General features: G+C 45.9%; 1 long non-coding RNA gene and 1 other non-coding gene across 3 annotated transcripts in view; both read left to right on the forward strand.

The window, feature by feature from the left end:
- The window catches only part of LOC121025456 (uncharacterized), a 68,893-nt gene extending 43,066 nt beyond the window's left edge, over positions 1-25,827 (forward strand). Inside the window, exons 2-4 of one of the 2 annotated variants that reach the window (XR_005788048.1) lie at positions 5,218-5,279; positions 6,466-6,553; positions 18,494-25,827. This is a non-coding gene — a long non-coding RNA (uncharacterized LOC121025456). The remainder of the gene's footprint in view (positions 1-5,217; positions 5,280-6,465; positions 6,554-18,493) is intronic. The other variant, XR_005788049.1, reaches the window with a different exon arrangement.
- On the forward strand, positions 7,794-7,900 carry LOC121025500 (U6 spliceosomal RNA). Its single transcript, XR_005788079.1, has one exon. It is a non-coding gene; the product is annotated as a U6 spliceosomal RNA (small nuclear RNA).
- Positions 25,828-26,925: the final 1,098 nt, after the last annotated feature.

Consider the following 26,925-nt stretch of genomic DNA (forward strand, 5'->3'; position numbering starts at 1 on the left):
AGTGGCTCAGTCGGTTAAGCATCCAACTTTGGCTCAGGTCATGATCTTGCTGTTCGTGAGTTCAAGCCCCATGTGGAGCTCTGTGCCGACAGCTCAGAGCCTGGAGCCCGCTTTGGATTCTGTGTCTCCCTCTCTCTCTGCTCCTCTCCCGCTTGTGCTCTCTCTCTGTGTCTCTCCCAAAAATAAATTTTAAAAAAATTTTTAAAAATTAAAAAAAACCCATTCCCTTTTCTATGCTTCAAGCTGCTCTTTTTTCTTTCCAAATCTTCGACCCATCTATTTATTGTCTGTCTTAGAATGTAAGGGAACATATAAGATAAACATCATACAATAAGGAAGATGGAAATTAATTTTTTTTAAAAAAAGAGAAGGCCATCTCCCTTTCCTGAGTGAATGGTAGTCAGTCTGTGGACACACAATATCACTGCAGTTTAGAAGTCTTATACACTAAAAAGCAAGACAAGGGGCGCCTGGGTGGCTCAGTCGTTTGAGCGACCAACTCTTGATTGTAGCTCAGGTCACGATCTTGTGGTTCCTGAGATTGAGCCCCTCATCGAATCCCCTGCTTGGGATTCTCTCCCTCCTTCTCTCTGCCCCTTCCCCACTCGTGCTCTATCTCAAGATAAATAAATAAGCTTAAAAATTTTTTTCATGTAAAAAAAGGAGATGTTTTGTGTGTGAGTGTGTGACACACACACACAATGGAGTATTATTCAGCCATAAAATATAATGAAATCTTGCCACATGTGACAACGTGGATAGAACCAGAAGGTATTATGCTAAGTGAAATAAGTCAATCAGAGAAAGACAGATATCATAGGATTTCACTCATATGTGTAATATAAGAAACCAAATGAACAAAGAAAAAAAGAGACAAACCAAAACACAGATCCTTAACTATAGAGAACAAAGAGATGGTTATAAGAGGGAAGGGGATGGGGGATGGGCCAAACGGGTGAAGGGGATTGAGAGTATGCGTATGATGAGCACTGAGTAATGTGTAGAATTGTTGAATCACTGTATTGTACACGTGAAACTAACGTAACACCGTATGTTAACTATACTGGAATAAAATTTTTTTTTAATAATAAATGATTAAAAAAATCAAAAGTAAAAAAAAATTTCCGCAACATCTTATGATACACATTGGCATTCGTTAATGTCACGTAGGCCAGTAGCTACTCTAGTATATCCCCTCTGTTTGCTGATAAGTATTTCCCCTTTGAGCCAGCAATAGTCTAAACGATTAGTGTTTTTGTAGCTTGTTCTGACAAATATGGGGTCATGTTGAATCTCCTACTTGCACACTTATTCGACTGTTCTTTTGCTTTCTTACTTATTTTTCCATTTCAATTGAAACTGTGTTAAAATCAGAAAATTACTTGGAGCAAATTGTCATATGTTACATATCCGCTGATCTAATCTACCCGTCCAAGAGCATATCTGCGATGGATCCTTTTGCAAATAACACCTCAATCTTACGTGTTCTGCCAGTACTCCTAAAATCTCTCAGTGGCCCCTCATCTCTCCTTAGCAGTGGGGTTCAACTCTCTTTGTACCGCTCAGTAGCTAAGTGAAAGTTGTCCAGAAGCTCCTCTTTACACTGACCTCGTTTCGCTCTGCCTTTAACCTTCTTTCTGTGAGGCCAGTAAAGGTTAGGAGGCCTGGTCTTGGTCCCTTTCTTTCTGACGTCTGGAACTTAGAAGACAGCTTTCTGAAAATAAGTTGCTTCTGTTTCTGAAAGTAAGTTCCTTTCTATTTTGCATACCAAAATAGAGTTGGTATCACTCCGTCCACTCCTGCTCACCCATTTTTGTCCTTCCGCTAGCATCCCTAAAGCTCTTGGGTTTCAGGAGATGCTCAGAAAAGGTTAAAAAAAAGGGAAAAAAAAAAAACCCGGGGGGTTGGGGAAGCTTGAAGTTGCACTCACATTTTCCCACTCTCGGGATCAGACTCGTTAGATTTTCAGAGCATCCAAAGACTTTTCAACCAGACTTTCAACCACCTTGAATCACTTGCTGTTAGTTCACGTGTGCGCTGTGGACTGGATCGTGTTTTCCCCAAATTCAGATGTTGAGGCCTTGTCTTACTTGTCATCTAGGGCCGCCACAACACACCACAGACTGGGTGGCTTTAAACAGTAGAAATGTATTTCTCACACTGCTGGAGTCTGCAAGTCTGTGATCAAGGTGCGAGCGTGATCAGCTTCTGGTGAATGCTGTCTCGTGGCTTGTAGGTGGCCGTCTGCTTGCGTGGCCACACAGGGTGCAGGGGTGGGGGGAGGGGCGGAGGGAGAGAGAGCTTGAGCTTTCTGGTATCTCTTTCTTAAGGGCACTAATCACATCATGAGGGTGGGCACCCCACCCTTATGTCTTCATTAAACCTAATTCCCAAAGGCTCCATCTTCAAATATCATCACATTGGGGATAAGGGCTTCAAAATACGAATTTAAAGGGGACACAGCTGGGGCGTGTGGGTGGCTCAGTCGATTAAGCGTCCGACTACGGCTCAGGTCATGATCTCATGGTCTGTGAGTTCGAGCCCCGCGTCGGGCTCTGTGCTGGCAGCTCAGAGCCTGGAGCCTGCTTCTGATTCTGTGTCTCCCTTTCACTCTGTTCCTCCCCACTCACACTCTGTTTCTCTCTCAAAAGTAAAGAAACATGTAAAAAAAATTTTTTTTTAATAAATAAAGAGGATAAAGGGGACACAGCAAGCCCTAACCCTCAATTGGTCTGTATTTGGATATAAGGCCTACAAGGAGTTAATTTAGGTTAAAAGAGGTCAAAGGATGGAGTCCTGATCCAATAGGATTATTATCTTTATAAGAAGATATAAAGATAATTTATATCTTTATACATATAAAGGGACGCCTGGGTGGCTCAGTCTATTAAGTGTCCGACTCTCAGTTTCAGCTGAGGTCATGATCTCACGGTTTTGTGAGTTCGAGCCCCATGTCAGGCTCTGTGTCAGCAGCACAGAACCTGCTTCGGATCTTCTGTCCCTCCCCCGCTCATGCTGTCTCTGTTTCTCTCAAAAATGAAGAAACTTTAAAAAGAAAAAGATTAAAACAAAGGAAAAGGAGAGACATGGGAAAGTTTGATCTCTACACACACACACACACACACACACACACACACACACACAGAAGAAAGGACACGGTGGGAAAGCCCTCACCCCTCAGCTACGTTCCTGTTGCTGCAGCTGTTAGTTGAGGGTGGAGGAGACGGTCATCTGCTGAGGGTAGAACAGTCTTGCCAGGCTGCTCATCCCAGACTGAGAAGAGACTAAAGAACGGGGAGAGAGGACATGTCTGGAGGCACAAAACCTTCCAGAACTGGTTCTCCACAGCCCTTTGTCATGCCCATTTGCCCAAACAAAATGGCAATAGACTTTGTTTAAAAACCACATGGCAGGGGCGCCTGGGTGGCGCAGTTGGCTGAGCGTCTGATGCTCGATTTCAGCTCAGGTCGGGATCCCCAGGTCGTGAGATTGAGCTCCCAGTTGGGCTCTGCACTGGGCATGGGTCTGCCTGGGATTCTCTGTCTCCCCCTCCCTCCGCCCCTCTCTTACTCATGGGCCCTCTCTGTCTCAAAAATGAATATTTTTAAAATATAAAAATAAAAGCAACATTGCGGTGTGTGCGTATGTCCAAACTCGTCAAAACGTATGCTTCAAATATGTGCGATTTTTATGTTTGAGCATACTTCAGCGAAACTGAAAGAAAACAAAATTTTTGGCTCATTGGCAAATTTGGCAAGCTTTGGTGAATTAGTCATACGGTAAGTCGATCCTTCAAAGAATGGCCCACTTGTTTGCTTGGTCGCTCTGTGACTTGGCTGTTGGTACAGTGAGTTGGCTTGGAGCCAAGTCCGTGACTTCTAGCACCAAGCAAATGAGGTGGGACCGTTATCCACTGAAAGATCCTCTTTATTTTTTTATTTTTATTTTTATTTTTTTCAATATGAGATTTATTGTCAGATTGGTTTCCATACAACACCCACTGCTCATCCCAACAGGTGCCCTCCTCCATGCCCAGCACCCACCCTTCCCCCCCCCCCCCCCCCCCCCAACCCTCAGTTTGTTCTCAGGTTTTTTTAAAAATTTTTTTAATGTTTATTTCTGAGACAGAGAGAAACAGAGCATGAGTGGGGGAGGGGCAGAGAGAGAGGGAGACACAGAATCCAAAGCAGGCTCCAGGCTCTGAGCGGTCAGCACAGAGCCCGATGCGGGGTTCGAACTCACAAACCGTGAGATCATGACCTGAGCCGAAGTCGGTCGCTCAACCGACTGAGCCACCCAGGGGCCCCTTGTTCTCAGTTTTTAAGAGTCTTTTATGTTTTGGCTCCCTCCCTCTGTAACCTTTTTTTTTTCCTTCCCCTCCCCCATGGTCTTCTGTTAAATTTCTCAGGATCCACATAAGAGTGATATGGTATCCGTCTTTCTCTGTATGACTTATTTCACTTAGCATAACACTCTCCAGTTCCATCCACGTTGCTACCTAAGGCCATATTTCATTCTTTCTCATTGCCAAGTAGTATTCCATTGTATATATAAACCACAATTTTTTTTAATATATGAAATTTATTGTGAAATTGGTTTCCTAAACCACAATTTCTTTATCCATTCATCAGTTGATGGACATTTAGGCTCTTTCCATAATTTGGCCATTGTTGAAAGTGCTGCTGTAGAACTTCACGGAAAGCAGTGCTTTATCATGAGAATTCTGGGATTTTATCGTCACCTGGAGTTTCCCTTTTCGTGACCTTTCCTAGTTCCTTTGTCCCTTTGCCTTCCTAACAACAGGCTAGCTGGGCAGAGCGGGCGGGAACTGTCAGGACTGTGGGAAAGTCTCGGTCCGGGTGGTCAGCGGGGTGGCGGGAGGGGATGCACCGCAGGGCCTTGCTGTGCAGCACCGCTCTCCTAACAGTCCCTGATACCTGATTGACCACATGTTTGCTGGGAGCTGCTACAGAAGCCCCGGAAGAAATCTTTCAGCCTGTGTTCCCCAGAGTTCCCAGAAGGAGAGTTTGTGCGTGCTGCTTAGTAACCATCTTCAACCAATGGAAAGTAGAGCCGAAACATTTCTGCCTGCTTCCACTCTGCCTGGGGTGGAGGGGGGAATGGGACACTGTTGCGGGAAGGAGAGTACGGTCAGTCCCGGTATCTGACTTCAGTAACAGGACCAGTCTATAGTGTTCATGCTCTGTTTCTTTCCAGCAGGAGATGAGCCTTCAGGGCTGTGCCGAGATGAAGAGGAGAAGGGATAAGCCTCGCAGCTGGTATGTATTGGGGGTCCTAGCTGTTTGCCAGCCACTGGGTTAAGGGCTCAGTATGTGATAGGCCATTTACTTCTCACAACAGACATCAATAGTTTCATATTAAATTTCAGAAAACAGGGATGAAGAGCATTAACTTGGCCAAGACACAAACCCAGAGCTTCTGTGCTTTTGCTTGGTCATTCCTAGATTCTGAGATCAGGGCCCCCGTTGGGTGCTTGGCGGTTTCCTTTAAAGCCAGAGGTACCTGGCTGGCTCAGTCGATAGAGCATGCGATGCTTGCTCTTGGGGTCATGAGTTCAAGCCCTGCATTGGGCAGGGAGCCTACTTTAAAAAAAAAAGTCTATTTTTAAAAAAGGTTTATTTATTTTGAGAGAGAGAGGGGGAGAGAGAGAATCCCAAGCAGGCTCCGTGCTGTTAGCGTAGAGCCCAGCATGGAGCTCAGTCTCACGAACTGTGAGATTGTGACTTGAGCCGAAGTCAAGAGTTAAATGCTTAACCGACTAGCCACCCGGGCGCCCCCCCAAAAGTAAAGTCTATTAAAAAAACTTAAAGATACCTTTTATGAAACACAGCTGATGAGAGTATACTGTAACGATTATCAGTGCAGAATCAGGAGCAATTTACAAAGCGCTTTTTTTTTTTTAAAGTACGCTCCATGCCTAGCGTGGAGCCCAATGCGGGGCTTGAACTCACAACCCTGAGATCAACAACGGAGCTGAGATCAAGAGTCAGACGCTTAACGGACCGAGCCACCCAGGCACCCCATACATAGTGCCTTTTTTTTCCCCTCAAATTTCCTTGCCTATAAAATGGAGATAGCAGTAATGCCTATTGAATAGGATTTTTCTGAGGATTAAATCAAATAGTTCATTTTAAGATTGAGAACAGTACCTGGCACATTGTAGCCTTTCTCTTTGAGGTTTAGATGTTATTCCTGTTGTTTGTTAGTAGTAGAAGGAGTATAACTGATATTCTTTTAAATGGTCTTTGTTGGTGAAATAAAAAGATCACGATCTATGTCAGAACCCAATCTTACCATTTAGTCCGTGAAATCTCCACGGCTGGGAGCCCCTGCCCTTAACCACTGTGCTTTGTACGTGGAATGGTGGAATTCTCGTGTTGAAACGTCTGGTCTCAGTCCCAACAAAGAAAGGAGAGTACTTCACTAAATGTCCTCTCTGTTCAGGAAGAAATGCTGAGCTCGCTGCCCGGAGGACACCACACCCCCCTGGGACTGCCTCGCAGAGACTGCGCTGCAGAGGCGGCCTAGAGAGGTAAGAACATGGGAGCGGGGAGGAGGTGTGGAAGGCAGTGTGGCTCCCCGGGGAGAGGACGCACTTTGGACTCCGAGGGTTTCAGACCCCAGATCTGCCACCTACTGGCTTTGTGACTGCAGCTGAGGCGTCATCTGTACCATGGCTCTTAATGGGAGTTCACAAGGCCGAAAACCAGGCGAAATGAAGATTCATGCATGCGGAGCACCCGGAAAGGGGCCTGGCGCCGTAGGTCTTCAGTAAACATTAGTCAGCCTAGTCATGATGATTAAGAGACTGCCCACAACAGACAGAATAAAGAAGTAGGGACACTGGAAGGGGCCCACGTTGGAACCAGAAGGCTTATATAAACAATTTGCTGTCCTCCCAAAATGCCCCGTGGCTTCTGCTGCCGTCTCCTGACCCCCACGGCCCAGGTGCCCCGTGCGATCCTCTGACTCTTGCTGATGGACTTGCTACCACGTTATACAAGCATTTGGGTTCCAACGTGGACCATTGGTCCTTCTCTTTAGCTCCTGACACCCCGGCCGAAATTGGTGGGTGGATCACATGAAGCGGACAGAGGGACTATGAGAAAGCCAGGGAAGCGACTCCCTCACCAGCGTTTACTGTTCTCTGCTGCGTGGAGCTGAAGTTGTCAGAGACTCTGCAAACTCAGTTGCACCCAGTGACTGTTCTCAGATCTAAGCAGAGCCCTGGTGCCAGCGGACAGCCTGCTGTGCGTTGTGCCGTTGAGACTCCTGCTTCCTCTAAGAAAGGATGTCGAGCTCTTTGAGATTGCTGTGTCCAGGGATCTGAGGAGACCTTAGTAACTTGACCAGTCTGCCTCCGTGATGAAAGAGGTAATCTTGGTAAACTTGATGAGGGAAGGCGGCTCCTACCGAGGTGCATCGCTACGACCCCCTCCTCCAGAGCGCCTTGACGGTAGCCACTTGCTTCAAGACGAGGAAGAAGGGAGAGATGAGAGAGTAGGAATACCAGAGACCCTCTTCTTCCTCAGCCGGGTACTCTTTGGGCTCTGACAGACTTGCCCTACATGTGATGAGTACGCTTAATAAAAAACTCATGTGCAGCAGCCTCGCAGAAGGTGTGGAGGCCCCGTAACTCACCCCGGTTGTCCCTGGGTCTACAGTGAGGGAATGGGAGCCATATGTGATGAGATTGTTCACCAAAGATTTTTAGGTTTGTACATGCTGCTCCCGCATGTACAAATTATCAAACCCAATTAAACCTCCACCCAGTGCTCGCTTCGGCAGCACATAGGCTAAAATTGGAATGTTACGGAGAAGATTCGCATGGCCCCTGCACAAGGATGGCACACAAGTTCGTGAAGCGTTCCATATTGTTTTAGTCAGTCAGAGAAAGACAAATATCATATGACTTCACTCATATGAGGACTTTAAGAGACAAAACAGATGAACATAAAAGAAGGGAAACAAAAATAATATAAAAACAGGGAGGGGGACAAAACAGAAGAGACTCATAAATATGGGGAACAAACTGAGGGTTACTGGAGGGGTCATGGGAGGGGGGATGGGCTAAATGGGTGAGGGGCACTAAGGACTCTACTCCTGAAATCATTGTTGCACTATATGCTAACTAACTTGGATGTAAATTAAACAATTAATTAAGAAAAAACCTCCACCCAGTGAAACCTCAAATGTGGTTAGGTCAGTTGGTCAACAACAAACACAGTCTGGATCTTTACTGAGAAACTGGGCACTGAAAAAGAGGCTGCTGCAAAAGTAGGAAAGGCTTTTACCAAAGACGGCTCTGGGCCCGGTCACTCAGTCCTCAAAGGAGGAGATTGGTCTTCTGCCCGCTAAGGAACTCTGGGCCCGTACCGGGTCCCGGGTCCCATACCCCACTATGGTCTGTATGGTGATGGCCCTCTGCCTCTCCTGGTGAATCAGGAGATGAATCAGAGAGCCCTGCGTCTTAGTGTCTTAGTTCAGGACAGAATTATTGGCCTGCTATTGGGTTTTGGTGGACACTGAGCACATGATCGATGGCTGTGAAGTAATCTTAAGACCAGAAATCCCACTCGTATCACAGATCTAGCAGATATCTCAAATCACCTGGTGGAGGTGGTTCCAGAGTCTTCCGAACTAAAATACAAATGGTACATACTGGGATGAACAAAACTCAGCCCAGATGAGGTCTCCTAACTCCAAGATAATATCACAGGAGCATCCGTCTGGTTCCCTGATGTATTGCCCAAGGAGCCACTGCCCCCACTGGCCCAGTGAGGACCCACGTGTGAAGGCTTCCTGGACCACAATGGGCCTGGCTCACTGTCCGCTCCTCCTGGTTAACTCCTAACCAGCAGGAACGGGGTGCAGCTGCCATCCAAGCTGAGGGAGACCTCTCCCCTGGCCGGGTGCGGTAAAGGTTGCTCAGTATAACGGGCAGAGCTTCGTGCAGGGTGAATGGCTGGCTATCCCGGCCACCTCAACAAAGGAGGCTTGCTGTGTTTCCACCGACTGATGTACTGTGGCTAATGGCCTCGACATTTTTTCAGGCCTCTGGCAAGACTCAGATTGGCGTGTGGAGCGAGCCTCCCCGTGGGGGCAAGGCATTTGGGTAAAAATCAGTTCTGCTTCTTGGGACTCATGTGGATGCTCGCCAGAAAGACCCTACGCTGACAAGGGGGAACATCCCAAATGAGCAGACTGTGCTGGTCAACTAAACATGGAGACTGAAGTGTCTCATTTACTCCAGAGCAGGCAGATGTGCCTCTGGGGTCCACAGGAGGATGGCTGAGTGGGAATTCAGTGTAGAGAAGGAAAAATTCTTTCTCTGCTGCCCTTCAAGGTCTTCCAGCAGGACTAAATTAAATTTCATAAGACACATTAATGGGAGAAAAAGCCAGTGTCGTTATGTGGGCACAGAGGCCCAGTAATGAAATTGAGACATCAAGAAATGACCAAGGCAGGCAGTATTTCTACTATTTAGACAAAGAGACAAGAAACTTGTGAGGAATTGACAGGATAAAGAAAGCAGGTGTTAAGAACTTTAATTAGTAGGGACTTCTGGGGCGCCTGAGTGGCTCAATCGGTTGAGTGCTGACTTCAGCTCAGGTCATGATCTTGCGGTTCGTGAGTTCGAGCCCCGCGTCAAGGCTCTGTGCTGACAGCTCGGAGCCTGGAGCCTGCTTCGGATTCTGTGCCTCCCTCTCTCCTCCTCCCCCACTCACTCTCAGTCTCTCTCTCTCTCTCTGTCTCAAAAATAAACATTTAAAAAATTTTTTTAACTAGTAGGGAATTCTAAGCAGAATTTAGGCTGAGGTAGTAGATTAGGAAAAAAACCCCAGGGTTTGTTTCTACAGCTTTCTCAGCTTTAAAGTCTCTATCTCTGGTCCTAACGATGTTTTTTTTTGTTTGTTTGTTTGTTTTTTTGTTTTTTTGTTTTTTTACCTCTTAGGACAAGGAGGGTATTTTTCATAGGGGAGATTGGTTTCCTGCTTTCCTGGGGACAGGACGGTTTGAGTGTCCTCGAGTCGGCAGTTTCTTAACTTTTATGTTAAATTATCAGTATGCCAAAGTGGCACATTTCTGGGTGGCCTGTCCTTGGCCCCACGTCAGAAACCATCCTAGACTGGGCCTACGTACGTGGACTGCCACAGCTGTCAGAAGAAAACATAGGGAAGAAACTCCTTGATGTTGGTTCTGACAGTGATTTATTGCATGTAACACTGTAGCAGGGTTCTTGCACAGAGAGTCGGGACCCCGAGGCTTTTCTTTCCAGGAAGCAACTTTATTCGTGCCGGCACCGCTCAGTTGGGTTTGTACCCGAAGAACTGAGCCCCAAATGCCACGAGGCATAGTTTTTTATATATTTTTTTACTTCTTTGTCTCCCATATATGGTTACACACAAACATGCAGTCTGATTAAGTGGTCTCATGTTACAAGGTCGTGAGGGACGTTGTCAAGTACGCGTATAGCCAGGTTGCCTTGAGGGTTTTTTTCTTTCCTTAGGGAGGGGACCCTACCACACTCCCCGCTTTGGTGCTCAGACCCCTCTATTTTGGGTCAAAGAGCATCATCTTGGTTTAGAGGTTTATATTTTTATAACGTCATTACATGAGTGGCCGTATTTTTTTAAATTATGGCCTCAGTGAGACTGGAGAGACTGTACAACCAGGGGAGCTAAGCAGGGTAGGATTAAGCAACCTTCCAGAATTAGGAGGAGGATAATTTTTATGAGAGTTTTGACCCCCCCCCCCAAAAAGTTGAAAACCATCTTCCAAATAACTCCCTGGGGTTTTAACCATTCCAGGTCTGGACGGGGACATGAGCAATTCTTTTCATTTGATTTGTGATCTCTTCTATGACTTTTTAAATTATTGTTTACCTGTAGGCAGCAGTTGCCTAGGTTAAACTTTTTATAAACTTCTCCCTCCGAGGTAAGCAGGTGATCTAAGGCCAAGTGATTTTGATAGATAGCATTGTGTATTTTGGTTTTCTGCTTGGCTAGCAAGTTAAGAGCTCTGGCAGTTTCATCGGTTATAAATTCTACAACCGCTTGCAGTCTGATGATGCGGTTTAGCATGTAAATGGGAGTGCGGTAGCCCCAGGACCCAACCTCTGCCCAGCTGGCAGGGCCATAATGCCGGATTATATGCTGCGGGGGGGGGGGGGCATGTATCATCTTTTTAATTGCCAATTTGTAAGGCACACCACTTTTTTTGTCTCCCTGTCCCCATGCACGTGGACTCCCAATTGTTTCCCTCTGGCAAGTGGGAGCAGGAAGAAAGATGGACGAAGAGTTCCCAGCACCCATGACCGTGACCAGCCTGAGGGAAGTGCTGTATAGGCTGTCCTTCCACATATCCAGTCTAGTCCCCCTGGGGCCTGCCATTTGATGGCTGCGTGGACACTGTCCCAGGCCTCTCAGAGATGAGAGAAGTCGGACAAGGGGTGGGGATCTGGCTCAAGGTGCTCTGGGGTCCCCCACCACTGGGTTTTCCAGGTGGTTGAGTTATAATATCTTTGGCCTAGGCATGGTAAGTTTTTAACAGAGATGACGATGAACTTTTTCCCCACCAGGCAGGGGTTTGGGTTTTTTGAGGACCCAAACTCTGGTAGTAGAACTGGGGTATTTTGTTTTACTATAAGGTTTGTGGGGATCTAATTTTCTAGTCTCTTATGGCCATTGTTTCCCCATGTTGGTACCACGAAGTATCCTATCCCCAAAAGGAAAGTGAGTGCTAACAGAAACCCCTCACCACACTTGCCAGCCAGCCGGAGCGGCGTCTACCTATCCTATGGCAAAGAGTAGAGCAAGAATCACACTAACAGTGACAGACAAGGGGCGGCAGTGCATCACAGTAAGGAAACAGATATAGAAAACAAGGACAGTCTATTTGTTCCACCGGACCGTCGATTCCCCAAGCTTCTGCCGTGCATAGATTAGTCAGCTTCCGGAGTGACTGAAGCAGGGCTGCAGTGTCCCCAGGCCTCTGGAGCTGCAGATTGCTTCTTCCGTACATTCAGCTTGCACGGCACCCATGGATCAGGAACGCACTCCCAGTTTCGAGATGCCAGCTTCACTCTGCCGTGATGAATCCAGGGACCCACCTCTGTTACCTTTACTGCAGTAGGGGTGGATAAAATGACAGTGATCGGGCCCCTCCGGAGGGGTTTTAGGGGTTGGACGTTCCACTCCTTTGTCCATATTGTATCTCCTGGTTTAAAAGGATGAGCGTCTGTGGTCAGACTCGCAGGTAATCGCTCCCTAACCCAGCGGTGAAAGGTGGTTAGGGTAGAGCCAAGGGCCCCGCCATCTGTTGCCTTAAGGTTTGACTGCCCTTCTCATTTAGACGCCCCCCACATGCCCTTGATAATGGGGGGACAGCACCCATAAAGGATTTTATAAAGGGAGAACCCCGTCTGCTTCTTTAGCCTCCCACCTGCAGCTGCAGTCTGCCCCCCTGAAGGTCCCTTACCTCCCCCTGCCTAATGTTACCCTTTCCCTAGTCATTCCTCCCCTGGAACAGGGCCTGTAACTGCTGTTAGGGAACAGGGACAATGACCGCTCTGACTTCTTCAAGCTGAGAAGGGACGGTGTGGGGGCACAGCAGTTAGAGTCTGCCCGAGGGTCGGTCAAGTGGCCCACGGTATGGTTCTACAGGGAGGCTGGCAGGCATGAGGCGGCATAAACATTAGCAGGCCCCAAGAGAAAAACGTCAAGGTTATACTCGCCAACGAGGTGGCATCTTAAGATGATGTCCCCAATTTCCAAACCTGTCAGACAATCTAGGAGAGACCCTGCTTTGTAAATAACGTACGTCAGGGCATCTCTCATAACCCAGGTGATGGAGGAGCGGGAGCAGTAAGTAGTCCGTGGTGGCTCTGCTTCCAAGAGTTTGGCCCTAACTTAATTTAAAAACATGTTTTTTCAAGCATCTAATGCTTGTGAGGTGTTATTTAGAGTTTTGCTGAGTATAAGCAGACAGTCTGCTTTATTTTGGGGTGTAAAACTTTTCCAAGAGCCAGGAGTTCTAGAGAAAGTGTCAAGGCAGCCATTTACCATTATTCATTTGCAAATTTTTAGGTAAGCCAAACCTGGGTATTATTTTATAAAACAGAACTTGTATTGCTTTTTGTGCCTTTTCTGTCTTGGAGGAGAAGGCCTTTACTCCATTCGTAAAAGTATCAATCCGTACCCACAGATGTTGGGATTCCTCTGACCTTGGCACCTGAGTGAAACCTAATTGTTAGTCTTTCCTGGACAGTCTCCAGTTCCTGGGTTGCCTGGGAGAGCAAGCTTGTGGTTGAAAGGATGGTTTTTAAGACATACTTCACAGGCTGATACTACTTGGCATAACTGTCCTTGACAGATTTTTTTTTCCAGCAAACATCCTTTGGGCCATTTGATAAGTTTTGTCCCTCCTTAAACGAAAGGCCTAATGTTGTGTTTTAATGATCTTTTTTCAAGCTCTGTGAGATTGGTAATAGTAATTGCCCTGCTCTGTTTGTAACCATTTCAAGGGAGGGAGACAGTGTCTAGGAGTCAGACCCCAGTTTATTTTTGGGGGGAGAGTAGGTGGGATTGAGTCTCCGTTAATAATTGATGTAGCAGGGAAACTGTTTTCCTGAACCCTGGTATCTACAGCCTAAATGAGATGGGCAGTCTAACCTTCAGGCAATATCCAGTAATTTTCCAAAACTCATAATACAATTGTTTATTTGTTCTGGAATTAGTAGTCCTGTAGTCTCTGATTTAGTTATAATGTCCGTTCCTAGCAAGGGAGTAAGGCTCTCTGGTATTATCAAGAAAGAATGAGAAAACATTTCCCATATGTATCCCAGGGGCTGAGAGAAAAACTTAGAAGTTTTCCGGAGATGCCTCTAATCGTCATGCTGCGTTTGGACGGTTGGCCTGGAGAGGAAAGGAAGACAGAAAAGGTAGCTGTGGTGTTAAGAAGGAAATCAACCAGTTTTCCTTCTATACTTAGAGTTACCTGAGGCTCTGGGTTTCTGATAGACGGTTGGTTTAGGGGAGCCACCGTGAAGAGCCCGAGGCCCCGTCAGTCCCTTCCAGGGACATTGGTTATCTGAGCCCTCACAGATAGAGGTCTCTGAGGGCATTCAGATCTCCGGTCACTGTCTCCACACAAGGGGCACGGCTTATGAGGTTTTTGTTTTGGTTGTCCCCTCTGAGGGCATTCTCATTTTAGTGCTCTGAACAGCCATATAAATGGCACTTGGTGCCAGGACCTCCGGAAGTCCAGTCTGACACAACTAAGGCCTCAGATTTTTTTAAGCCTGCTTTTCTGTTTGTGTGGTTTTTTTTTTGTATTCTTATTCTCCCCTTGATCTTGGTTGTAATATGCTCAATTGGCAGCTCGTAAGAGCTCCTCCAGGGTCCCTTCCGGACCAACAGCCAGTTTTTACAGTTTTCTCTGAATATCTGGGGCCCATCAAGTGACGGATTTGTCTTTTAGAATCCTCTCCGCCTCAGGGTGTTAGGGGAGATAACCATATATTTAATGAGAGCCTCCCTTAACCTTTCCAGGAAGGCCACTGGGGTTTTATTTTGTATCTGAAGATGGTGGTGAAATTAGTGTAATTTAAAGGTTTGCCTTAGACCTCCCGACCGTATATAAAGTTTTTTTTAAGGTTTTTTTTTGCAAACTTTTAACAACTTTCCTTTGCTTTTAGATTTTGACCTAAGCCTCTTTTTTTAAATTTTTTTTTCAACGTTTATTTATTTTTGGGACAGAGAGAGACAGAGCATGAACGGGGGAGGGGCAGAGAGAGAGGGAGACACAGAATCGGAAACAGGCTCCAGGCTCTGAGCCATCAGCCCAGAGCCTGACGCGGGGCTCGAACTCACGGACCGCGAGATCGTGACCTGGCTGAAGTCGGACGCTTAACCGACTGCGCCACCCAGGCGCCCCAAAGCCTTTTTTTTTTTTTTAAACAACCAGTCTCATTTAGGACAAAATTTCTCCTTTTTTTTTTTTAACCTTTAACAAAAAAAAAAATTCCATTTCTTATATTTTTTTATATATCTACTCCTTTACACGTAGAGTTGTTTTTAAATTTTATTCTTTTTTTAAAAAAGTTTATTCTTAACTACATTTAGCAGAATTTTAACTTTTAGAAACCTTAGTCTCCAGTGAAAACTAAGTGGTAACCAACTGTCAACTGTTACATTAGAATTTCTTAGATGGCAAACTTATGAATCAATTAAGCACAAAGCAGTTTTTCAACAGATCCAAATAGCCTTGGTATTTCCGCAACAAGTCAAATGCACAGACCTGCATCTAGTAATTAGTGCTCTAGCCTCTTGTTAGATATCCAATGAATTTAATCCCAATTTGTTATGCAAGCAAAAACTTTAATGTTTTAGATTACCAAAGACTTTGAAAGCTATCTTAACAATTACCCATGAAAACTATGAGACAGATAAAGTTAACCATTACTTTAAGTCATCTTTTTGCTAACAAATTGGAACAGAGATAACATGAGCTTATTTGACTTTCAGCAAATCTAGGTACAATAAAAGTTGTTTTTTTAAATGTTGACAAACATTGTCTCAAACCAACAAACTTAAATTAGCTTAAACACAATACATGTTACTTGGGTCCACTTAAGACCGTTTGTTCCCCATGGTTAATTTTTACCTGGACCAGTTGGTAGGGTAATCTGAAGTTGGTGATCTTGGCTCCAGGACATCTAGGGGGGCAGGGGGAGCTGATGGTGTCTGACGCATTGAGGAGCCAGTTGTGCAGGCCGCCCCCCAGGTGGTGCAGAAACAGGAGGGGGGAAGAGAAGGCAGAAGAGGTGAGGTGCCAGCAGAAGGCAGAGAAAGAGAATTCCCAGCTTTAAATCTTGTCCGCTCAGACAGAGCAGCAGACTCCAGGTTTCTTTTGTTTTGTTTTGTTCTCCGCTAGTGGAATTAGGCAGTCCGTGTCGGTTCGGAAAAGTCAGGGAATTTCCCCGAAACAAGGGGAGTTTTGCAGCTGCTTGGGAATGTTCCTTAAAGTCCCCGTTCTGAGGTAGACCAGCCAGAGACAGTTGGCTCTAATTATCGTAGTCATTGACCCAGGAAACGAACGAGAGACAAGTCCCCACACACAGTCACATGGCAACATCCCACCGCCTCCAACCCGCCACCCAGTGCCCAGCGCCTTAGAGTTGCAGCGTCGTTCCTCGTCCCTTGTAGAACTACCAGGGCAACTCGGAGGTGATCAGGCTCCCCTTCTGCCTCTTAGGGGCAGGTCTGCCAAAACGAACCTGGGTTCTTACCAGTCTGATGGGTGGCGCTCCTTAAGCTGGTTCCTGGGCCTCACGGGTTCCGTTGGCGCACATGGGGTCCTCGCCCCAGCGAGGCACCTCTCCCGGCACTCCGAGGTTTGTATCCCGGTGGCGAAGGTGGAAACGCACCAGCTCTGAATCCCGGGTGAGCCTCCAAGTAATAGAGCAGGACTCTCTCACAGAGAATCATGACCCCGAGGCTTTTCTTTCCAGGAAGCAACTTTATTCGTGCCGGCACCACTCAGGTTGGTACCCGAAGAACTGAGCCCCGAACACCACATGGCATAGTTTTATATATATTTTTTTTACTTCTTTGTCTTCCATATATGGTAACACACAAACATGCAGTCTGATTAAGTGATCTCATGTTACAAGGTCATGAGCGATAGTGTCACGTATGCACATAGCCAGGTTGCCGTGAGGTTTTTTTTCTTTCCTTAGGGAAGGGACCCTACCACAACACAAAAAGCACATTCAACAAAGCAGGTATAAACAAGGGGGACTACATCAAACTGCAAAGCTTCTGCACAGTGAAGGGAACCATCAACAGAATGAAAAGGAGAAAATATTTGCAAACCATATATCTGATAAGAGGTTAACGTCTAAAATATGTAAGGAACTTACATAATTCAATAGTGAACAAACCAGTAACTGGTTAAAAATTGGGCCAGGGCGCCAGAGTGTCTCAGTCGGCGTCCGACTCTTGATTTCGGCTCAGGTCGTGATCTCACGGTTTGTGAGTTCAAGCCCCATGTTGGGCTCTGTGCTGACAGGACAGAGCCCACTTTGGATTCTCTGTCTCCCTCTCTCTCTCTCTGCCCCTTCCCCACTTGTGCTTTCTCTCTCTCTCTCCAAAAAAAAAAAAAAAAAAAGAAGAAGAAGAAGAAGAAGAAGACCTGGATAGACAGTTTCCCAGAGAACAGGTGCATGAACAGGTTCTCAGCCTCACTCATCATCAGGGAAATGCAAATCGAAACCACAATGAGATACCACCTTCTAGGGGAGCAAAATTTGCCACCCCAAAATGTGTCTCTCTGGCATGAGGATTAATGCAGGCTGATTAGTTTTAAGGAACAGAAGACCCAGGAGCTTTTTCTTTTTACCTCTTTGAACTGCCTAAAAGAATTTAGATAGAGGATTTCGTCCAAGAAAAGAGCTATACCATCCCTATAATTACAGTGTAATGCAAAGTCGGTGTGGTAGATAGGGAGAGACCTAGCAAAGTGTTTGTTAAAATTCCTCTGTGCTTCCTGTTGTGTCTTTATGGCTCAGGAAACATTTGTTTCCCATTTATTTTTTTTCATTTTCCCGTGAATGGCTTTCCTTCCCTTAGAAGTCTCAGACCCCTACCCCTTTCTCCTTCGTTCAGGATGACGTACGTACGTCATTTTGCCCATCTTTGGAATCTCTTATGTTTATGTGGATTCTCCATAGGTATATGATTAAATTCGGTTTTCTCCGATTGCTCAATCTTGTGTCATTTTGATTATTCGGCCAACCAGCCAAAAGAACTCAGAGGTGAAGGGGGAAATTTCCCTTTCTCCAACAACCTCACACCCGTGGGGATGGCTACTATCAAATAGACGAGAGAGAACAGGCGGTGAGGATGTGGAGAAAAGGGCACCCTCGTGCACTGTGGGTGGGAATGTCAATTGGTGCAGCCCCTGTGGAAAACAGTATGGAGGTTCCCCCCAAAATCAGTGTGTGTGGAAAACAGTGGAAAACAGTATGGAGGTTCCCCCCAAAATCAGTGTGTGTGTGTGTGTGTGTGTGTGTGTACATATATATCAGTGTGTGTGTGTGTGTGTGTGTACATATATATATGTAATGTGAGAGAGATGTATAATGTGAGATATATATATCTGCTGTCATCTGTGACAACATGGGTAAAACTGGAGGACATTATGCTATGTGAAATAAGCCAGACAGAGAAAGACAAATACTATATGATCTCATTCATATGTAGAATGTAAAAAAATTAAGTCAAACTCACAGAAACAGTTGAATGGTGGTTGCCGGGGGCATGCGCGGGGGGGAAATCAGGGGATGTTGGTCAAAAGATAAAGAAGAAGTTCTGGGGATGTAAGGTTTGGTGTGGTGACTGCAGTTAATAATACTGTATTGTATACTTGACATTCGCTAAGAGAGTATAATTATTTTTCTTTTTTTCAGGTTTCAGATATTTAGTGATTCTGTGCATTTAGAGGGGACACATTTCCTGGATAAGTGGCAAATTGTGCAGATGTCTTCTGGAAGACCTTCGTTGTAAGCAGCTTTATGGTGGAACATTTCATTTCGAAGTCTGCACCTTCTTCCTTCAGCTTGCCGTGATCTACGTTCACAGAATAGAACCTGTATTGATTATTGCGACCCAGTTTGCTCCAGGTTTCTGGATTGAATAAATATCAGGCACAAGACCTACAGCGCTGCCCCAGTACCTCTAGCTCCACTAAATACGAAGAGAGGGATCAGGCTTGGCTGCTTCTCGGAACATCTTGGAAGATCTGGCGGAACGTGGTGGTGGCAGACGCCTAGGGTCTGGAAGGAGGGAAGAACGAATCTGCAAGGCGCAGGTGCCCAGAGAATAGATCTGAAGCCTTCTTGCTACACACGGAAAAGGTAACTGTGTGAGGTGACGGATGCATTCAAATTAACTTGTGGTCATCGTTTCACAGTGTCTACATATATCAAATCGTATTGCACACTTTAAGTATATACAATATTATTTGTCCATTATAATTAAAGCTGGGAAAAATTAAAAATAGTATCAGATCCATCCATTGATGGTTCTGTTGAGCTGAACTATCTCTTTACTGCTTGTCTGCCTACTGGATCTGTCAGCTACTAATAGAGGGAGTGTTGAAATCCCTCACATTAATAGTGGATTATCTATTTCTGCATTTTTATCAGTTTTTGCCTCTTGTATTTTGACGCTTTGTTGTAAAGTGCATATATTTCAGAGATTATTGTGTCTTCTTGGGGAATTGACTCCCTTGTTATGTAATACCCTCTTTACCCCTGCTAAGTTTCTTGTTCCAGTGCCTTTTTTTTGTCTGAAATTCACGTAGCTACTCCAGCTTTCTTTTGACTCGTGCCGGCTCGGTTCACCTTGCCCTACTCTTTTACTTTTAATGCATATGTGTTTTTATATTTAAATTGGGTTTCTTGCGGACAGCATATAGCCGGGTCTTGTTTTGCATCTACCCTTACGGTCTCTTCTTGCAATTGGCGTATCTAGACCACTCCCTTTTGAAGTGATTACCGACACAGTTGGATTTACCTCCACCATGTTCGTGAAAATTTTGTACCTGCTGCACTTATTCTTTGTGTTCTTTTTAATCTTCCTGTTTCTGCCCTCTCTTTTAATTGAGCATTTTTTATTGTTCCATTTTCTCTTCTCGCTCAGCGTATCAGTTATATTTCTCTTTAACTTCTTGGTGGTTTCCCTAGACCTGGACTGCGCGACGTAAGTCTCCAACCAGTCCAGGTCCGCCTTCAGATGACACTGCAGTGTGGGCGTAACGGACTTCGCAGCCTCTCACCCCATCCCTTACTAACACTGCTACGTTTATTGCACTAACCTACCTGCTGTCACCGCGCAGTATGTTGTGGCCGGTATTCCTTTGAACAGTCGTCCATTAGGTTAAGTAAGACTAAGAAAAATAAAATACGCGATTTTGATCTTCACATGTTCCTTCTGTGACCGCTTTCCTTTCGTTTACGTAGATCCAAATTTCTGACCAACGCCATGTTCCTTCTCTCTGAAGAGCAGCTTTTAACGCTTACCCGCAACGACAGTTCTCTCAGTTCTGTTAGCCTGAACGTTATGGACTGAATTGTGTTCCCCTCCAAAGTTGATATGTTGAAGCCGTGACTCCCAGCATGACTGTATTTGGAGACAGGGCCTTTAGAGAGGTGATGAATGTCCACCGTGGTGATAAGGGTGGAGCCCGGCTGCAGTATGACTGGCGTCCTCGTAAGGAAAGGAAGAGACGCCAGGGATGGGCACTTACACAGAGGTAAGGCCATGTGAGAAGACAGCCATCTCCAAGCCAAGCGGAGAGGCCTCCGAAAAGGCAGCACTGATCTTTGCACCTTGATCACAGCACCTTGATCTTTGACTTTCAGGCTCCAGAACTGAGAGAAAATAATTTTGTTGTTTAAGCCCCCAGTTTGTGGTATTTTGTTTTGGCGGCCCTAGCAGACTACTACACCAACAAAGTCTTTATTTTCCCTTACTTCTGAAGGATGGTTTTTCTGGATATACACTCCTTGGTTGGTGGGGTTTTTTTTTTCCAACCCTTTAAATATTTCATGCTACCCTCCTCGCTTGCATGATTTTTGAAGCAAGTCCGATAGAATTCTTACCTTTGTTCCCCTCTAGGTAAGATGTTTTTCTTCTCTGACTTTTTAAAAGACTTTTCCTTGGCTTTATGCAATTTGAATATGATCTGCCTAGGTGTGTGAGTGCGCGCGTGCCTGTCTGTGTACGTGTGTGTATTGGCATTTATTCTGTTTGGCGTTCTATGAGATTCCTCGATTTGTGCTGTGGTTTCCGTCACGGATTTTAGAAAAATCCCAGCCATTATTATGTCAAATAGTTGCTTTTTCTCTTTCTTCTGCTTTTGACGGTCTCCTTATACATGTGCTGTATTTTGGTGATTGCCTCACAGTTAATAGATAGTCTGTCCCAATTTTTATTATTTTTTCTCTTTACAACTCAGTTTGGGAAGTTTCTATTGACCTGTCTTCAAGTGCTCGGATTCTATCCCCAGCCCTTTCCGATCACCTGACGCGTCCATCAGATGATGTAGACTGTTGATGTTAGAGTGTTTTCTGTTTCTTGTATTTCCTCTATATTCTTTCTTAGGGTTTCTGTCTCTCCGTTATTATATGTACACTATCTGTTCTTGCATGTTGTCCACTTTTTCCATTAAAGCCCTTAGCATATGAATCCTACTTTTTTAATTTCCCATCTGATGATTTCACAATCTCTGCCGTATCTGACTGAACCTGGTTCTGACACCCACTTTGTCCCTTCAGATCGTTTCTTCTTCCCTTGTGTCATGCCATGTAACTTTTGTTGTTGTTGAAAGCCAGTCATGAATTATCAGGTGTTAGGGAGTAAATTGGCCGTTCGTATGAGAGTTATTTTTATCTGGCTAGGAGATCTGCTTTATTTACTCTTTTCTGTACCTGTAGTGTCAGAGGATTCAGTTTCCACGAGTGTCTTTGTTTTTTGTCCCCCAGCATCTTTTGTTTCCCTAGATAACCCTTCTTAAGTAGAATCTGAGCCTTGGCGCTCTCTGAGCAGTAATCCACTGCTATTAGGCAGGAGCCCTGTTGATGTTTGCTCAGGTCTGGACTGAGAAGCATCCTGTAATCCTGGGATTAGGTCTCAGTCGTTCAGTGTACCTGTCCCCCTAGGCTGGGATCTTCTCCGGTGTTTCTCAGCTTTTTTCCCCCACCTTATGTGAAGAAGGAAGGCTATAGGGGGCCTGAAGTTTGGGGATTTCCCTCACCCCCTGTCCAGGGAGGCCGCTCCCTTGCTGGGTAGGCCTTTCTTGTGGAGAATGCTCTTGGCTTCTTTCAAAATGGTTACCTCTCACCTCTCCCTGGCCCAACAGGAGGCAATTTTGCTCTGATCGTTACCAAGAAAACCTGGTGAGGATTCTAGAGGCAAACACCATGATGGTGGAGGGAAGGGCTACCTTAGATGGCCGCCCCGCCAGGAGTTCTCTCAGGCCAGTCCATGCTCAGCAACCCCCCCCCCCCCCACACACACACACAGGTCAGGGAAGCTGCCATGTAAGTTACTGCCTCGGGTTTGCTGAGTTGCATTCATGGTAACCTGTGGTTTCTAGAATCCCTGACTCCTTCAGGTTTGGGGTGTGGTTTGTCCCATGAGCTCAGTTCTGTGACATATCCAGAAAGAGTCACTGGTTCTGTTTTCCTCGTTGTGAAGGTGGGTGATGAGTTGCAAGCACTTTACGTGTTCGAGTCGAGTCTTTCCTTTGCGTTTTAGACATTATTTCCTTAGCTCTACGGACATATCTGGTAAAAGTCTTTATCTAGTAATTCCATGCCAGTGCTTCCTTAGGGACAGTTCTCTTGATTGCCCCCCGCCATACATGGGCCATACGTTCTAGGTTCTTCACGTGCCTCGTAAAATTTTACTGAAAACTGGACATTGTGAATATCATAATGTGGCAACTCTGGAAATCAGATTCCCTTCCTGGCAGGCTCCGTTGTCGCTGCCTGTTGCAGTTATCGTTTATTTAGGACTTCTCTGAATTAATTCTGCAAAGACTATTTTTTGTATATGGCCACTGAAGGCTTAGCTTAGTTAGTGGTCGGCAAATGGTGGACAGAGATTTCCTTCAGTGCCTGGAACACATCAATCTCCCGGTCATTTCCGAGAGACTCAGTGTGTGTGTGGCTTTCATCATTCAGTCAGGCAGTTTACAAGTCTGTAGTAACCTTCACTAGCCTCAAGGTCAGCCAGGGTTGGGAAGTTAGGGCTTCCTCACACTTTCTTGAGCATGCACAATGCCCTAAACGTGTACTTGGCCTTCTAGATTCCCAGGAATATGTCAGAACTTTTCGAAGCTCCTGTGGACTGTGGTGGCCCAACCGATTCTGTTAAGCTTTGTGGTTAGTCTGGTAAACTTCCCTCAAAGGTTACCTTTTGCCTTAGGCATCCCCCGCCCCAAACACTTTCCAGTGAATGTTTTTGGCCAGTGCCCTCAAGAAGAGATTTTTTTTTTTTTTTTTTTTTTTTTTTTTAGCATTAGAGGAACTCCTAGTCAGTTCAAATAAAGACGAGTCTTTGGAGGAAGGTCTTCCAGTGATCCATTAGGTTAAATAATGAATATTTGGGGGGAATGAGGCTTTAAAAGAAGACCACTCTGCTCCCTTCCTGTAGACTACGGATTATAATGGACCTGGGGGGTAGGAAGAATGGGGAGTAATTGCTAACAAGTCGGATTTCTTCTGAGCATGAAGAAACATTCTGAAATTAGCGTTGATGAGTGGCACAGCCTTGTGAATATACTAAAAAACCACTGAATTATGCACTTTAAGATGATGTGTGAAATATGTCAATATAAACAAGAATTGAAGTTCTGATACATGGGTGAACCTTGAAAATATGATGCTAAGGGAAAGAAGCCACACAGAATAGGCCTTATATTTTCTGATCCCATTTGTTAGGAATGTCCAGAATATTGAAATCCATAGACAGAAAGTAGATGAGTGGTTGCCAGTGGCTGGGGAAAGGGGAAGTGGTGAGTGATTGCTAATGGGTATGAAGTTTCTTTTCGGGGTGAGGAAAATGTTCTGGAATCAGATAGTGAGGATTGAGGCACCAATTTGCAGATACAGTATACTAAAAACCACTGAATTGTACATTTTAACAGGGTGAACATCGTGGTATATGAATTATATCAATTAAAAAGTGTTGTTTTAAAGGAAAATGTAATGCCATAGAGAGCATAAATGCGTTCATGTATTCAAAAAATATTTATGGAGTATGTACTGCTTATCTGACCTGTCTAGGTACCAGGGACCAGGAATTGAACAAAAGTCCTTCCCCTCATGGCCTGGCAGGTGCAGTCTGAAGAGTGCGTGACTCTTAATCTCGGGGTCGTGAGTTCGAGCCCTGCACTGGGTGTAGAGATGAGTTAAAAATAAATAAGTAAATAAACTTAAAAAAAGTCCTTCCCCTCCTGGACAGTATATTCTGGTATTAGAAGAAAAGCAGTAAGGTAAATAGCTAAGAACTAGGGTCTCGGGCAGTGCAAAGGGACAAATAAAGCAGGGAAGGAAGAGTGGCGTCATTAGATTTTAGACCACCTGAATAAGCAGATGGCATTTTAGCAAAGATCCGAAGGGTGGTCAAAAGGCGAGCCATGAGAATATCTCAGGGAAGAGCCTTCCAGGCAGAGGGAGCAGCACGTGCAAAGGCCCTGATGCGCAGCTGGGCGCGACAGTTGAGGAACAGCAGGGGGAGGAGTGTGGCTGGAGTGAAGAAGGTAAAAAGGGAGAAGGTAGGTGGAGTCGAAGCCATAACAGTGGCGAAGGGGAAGGGCTCAGACTGCATTGGTTCTTGCAGGCCACTGTCAGGAATTAACTTTCATCTTGCGCTCAGAGTGACCAGTAGGCTTTCCAGGGTCAGAGATTCCCATCTGTCCCTTTCAGATGATATAGGAGGTTCCTTTTTTGGAACAGGCTCTCCCTCCTTAGGCCACTAAGCCCCACAGCGAGTGCCAGCGTGAACACTATGTTTAACAGAGTATCAGAGAGTTCTCGGGACATGTACAGTTATGAGATAATGCAGACACTGGAAAACAGGATCGTGCTTTTCACCATCAAAGACTGTCACAGTCTGATTGTGGAAGTCAGATGGGGCGCAGTGTTCACTTATTCTAGCCGTTGATATCATCTCCTAGGGTTTCTGTACTCGAAGCTTTTGATAAAGCCAGAGGCTGTTTGCATCTTGCCGGTTGACCAAGCTGACATGCTCAGCTTCCTGACGCGAGCTCCCCGGTTTGCCTCTGGCCCGGTTGCACTTTGTGCATTTACTCTGTGCTATCCACTTCGTCTCTCCGCGGGCTGTGAATTTCCCCCTGGGGGTGAAGAAAGGGTTCCGGAAATAGTGAGGATTGATGCACAAATTTGCAAATCGACTAGAAACCCCTGCATCGTACATCGTAACAGGGTGAACATCATGGTATGTGCATTGTACCTCAATAAGAATGTTATTTTTAAAAAGACAGAATAATGCCATGGAGAGCATAAATCCGTTCATATATTTTAAAAATGCCTGTGGAGCATTTACCGTTTACCTGCCATTTATTTCTAGGGACTGGGGACTGAGAACGGAACGAAAATGCTTTCCCCGGTAGGCCATATATTCTGGTATTAGAAGAAAAGCAGGGAGGTCGCTTTTCTTAACAATATCTCCGATCGCTTCTGTGAATGACTCTGAAGCACACTCAGGAGTCTCCAATAAGTTGTTCTCTGGTTTCCTGATGGTGCTTCACGTATGATCTAGTCCGTTGTTCCTGCTCATGAGGGTCCCAAAAGGCAACAAGTGAACTTCCCTCAAAACAGACCAACGCGGTGATGCTTTGTTCAGAATTGCCAAAACCCGGAAGGAACCAAGATGTCCTTCAGCGGGTGAACGGGTGAATAAGCTGTGGTACGGCCAGACGGTGAAATATTATTTAGCATTAAAAAGAAACGAGCTACCAAACCATGAGAAGACATGGAAGAACCTTAAATGCATTATCACTGAGTGAAAAGGCTCCGTGCTGTAGGATTTCCAGCTATAGGACATTCTGGAAAAGGCCAGACCGTGGAGACGGGAAAAAGATCAGTGGTGGCCAAGGGTTGCGGGTCAGGGGAGGAGGAGGAGCCGGAGCACTGGATTTTTCGGGCAGTGCAGCGACCCTGTGTGACACGTCGATGATGGCTGCGTGTCCCTGTACATTGGTTCAAATCCATAGAATGCACAGCATTAAGAGCCGCCTGGTTGATTCTCCAGACTCGTGTGGAGTCTCCTCCTCACTCCCGCTATCCAGCCACATGGCCTCTTCTAGAAAATATGAACCCTCCCCACCTCAGGATCTTTGCCCAAAACCTCGCTCCTGGCGTATTTCATACTTAGTCTTCAGGATCGGCTTTCATGTCCCTCCCTCGGAGTGGCCTTTCTTGACCTCACAAACCTAAATCTGAATCTATTATATTCTCTCTCCTTGTGCCGTGTTCCTTACATGGACACACTTACCACCCTCTGTGGATTTATTAGTTTACTGTCCGCATCCCCAGTTGGGTAGCAGATTTCATGAGTGTAAGGAAGGCACCTGCCGTGTTCGCTGATGTATTCCCAGCACGTAGCCCGGGACCCGACGGGAGGAGGTGCTCAGTTGACCTGTCGAATGCGGGAGTAAATGAGTGGGCTCTGTGAGGTTGATGTTATTAGCTCAGAGTACTTCAGCGATTTACCTGCTGCCACACAGCTAGCAAGGGGACAGAAATGGAGGAGACCTCAGAATTACAGTTCCTAGGTGAATATACCATCTAGGAAAGTATTTGCTAAGGGGATGGAAAGTAGGGGTGGGGGTGGGGGGTGTGGGGGGGGGGGGGGCGTGGAGCTGGCAGGTGAGAAGATTCCAGACCAGTGACTCTCAGGGAGATGGCCCCAGGCGTGTTGGGGGGTGGGGGGATGGGGTGAGAATGTGCAAGATGCATATTCAGTATTTTACATTTGTTGAAAAATACCTTCTGTTTTCATAAAACAGACCGCCGAAAGACTGTCCCTTCCCTGGCTGGAAAGGAAAATAGGAAATAGGGCGCCTTTTCCTCTAAGGGCAGATTTTTCAGTTTCCCAGAAGGAAGCAGGTTTACAAGGCCATGGGGAAACGGCTGCCCAAGGGCATTCTAGCACTTACCTAAGCAGAGTGGAGGGCAGGAGGGCAGGAGGGCAGGAGGGCGCAGGCGATGTCAGGGCGCGGGCCGTGCCAGGACCCTGTTCGCACAGGGAGAGCAGGTCGGGGTGACAGCACCCCACAAGCTGCACGCTCCACCCCCATCTCACAGAC

This window comes from Herpailurus yagouaroundi, unplaced genomic scaffold (assembly GCF_014898765.1).
Source record: "Herpailurus yagouaroundi ecotype Mexico unplaced genomic scaffold, PumYag 67641, whole genome shotgun sequence".
NCBI classification, from domain to species: Eukaryota; Metazoa; Chordata; class Mammalia; order Carnivora; family Felidae; genus Herpailurus; species Herpailurus yagouaroundi.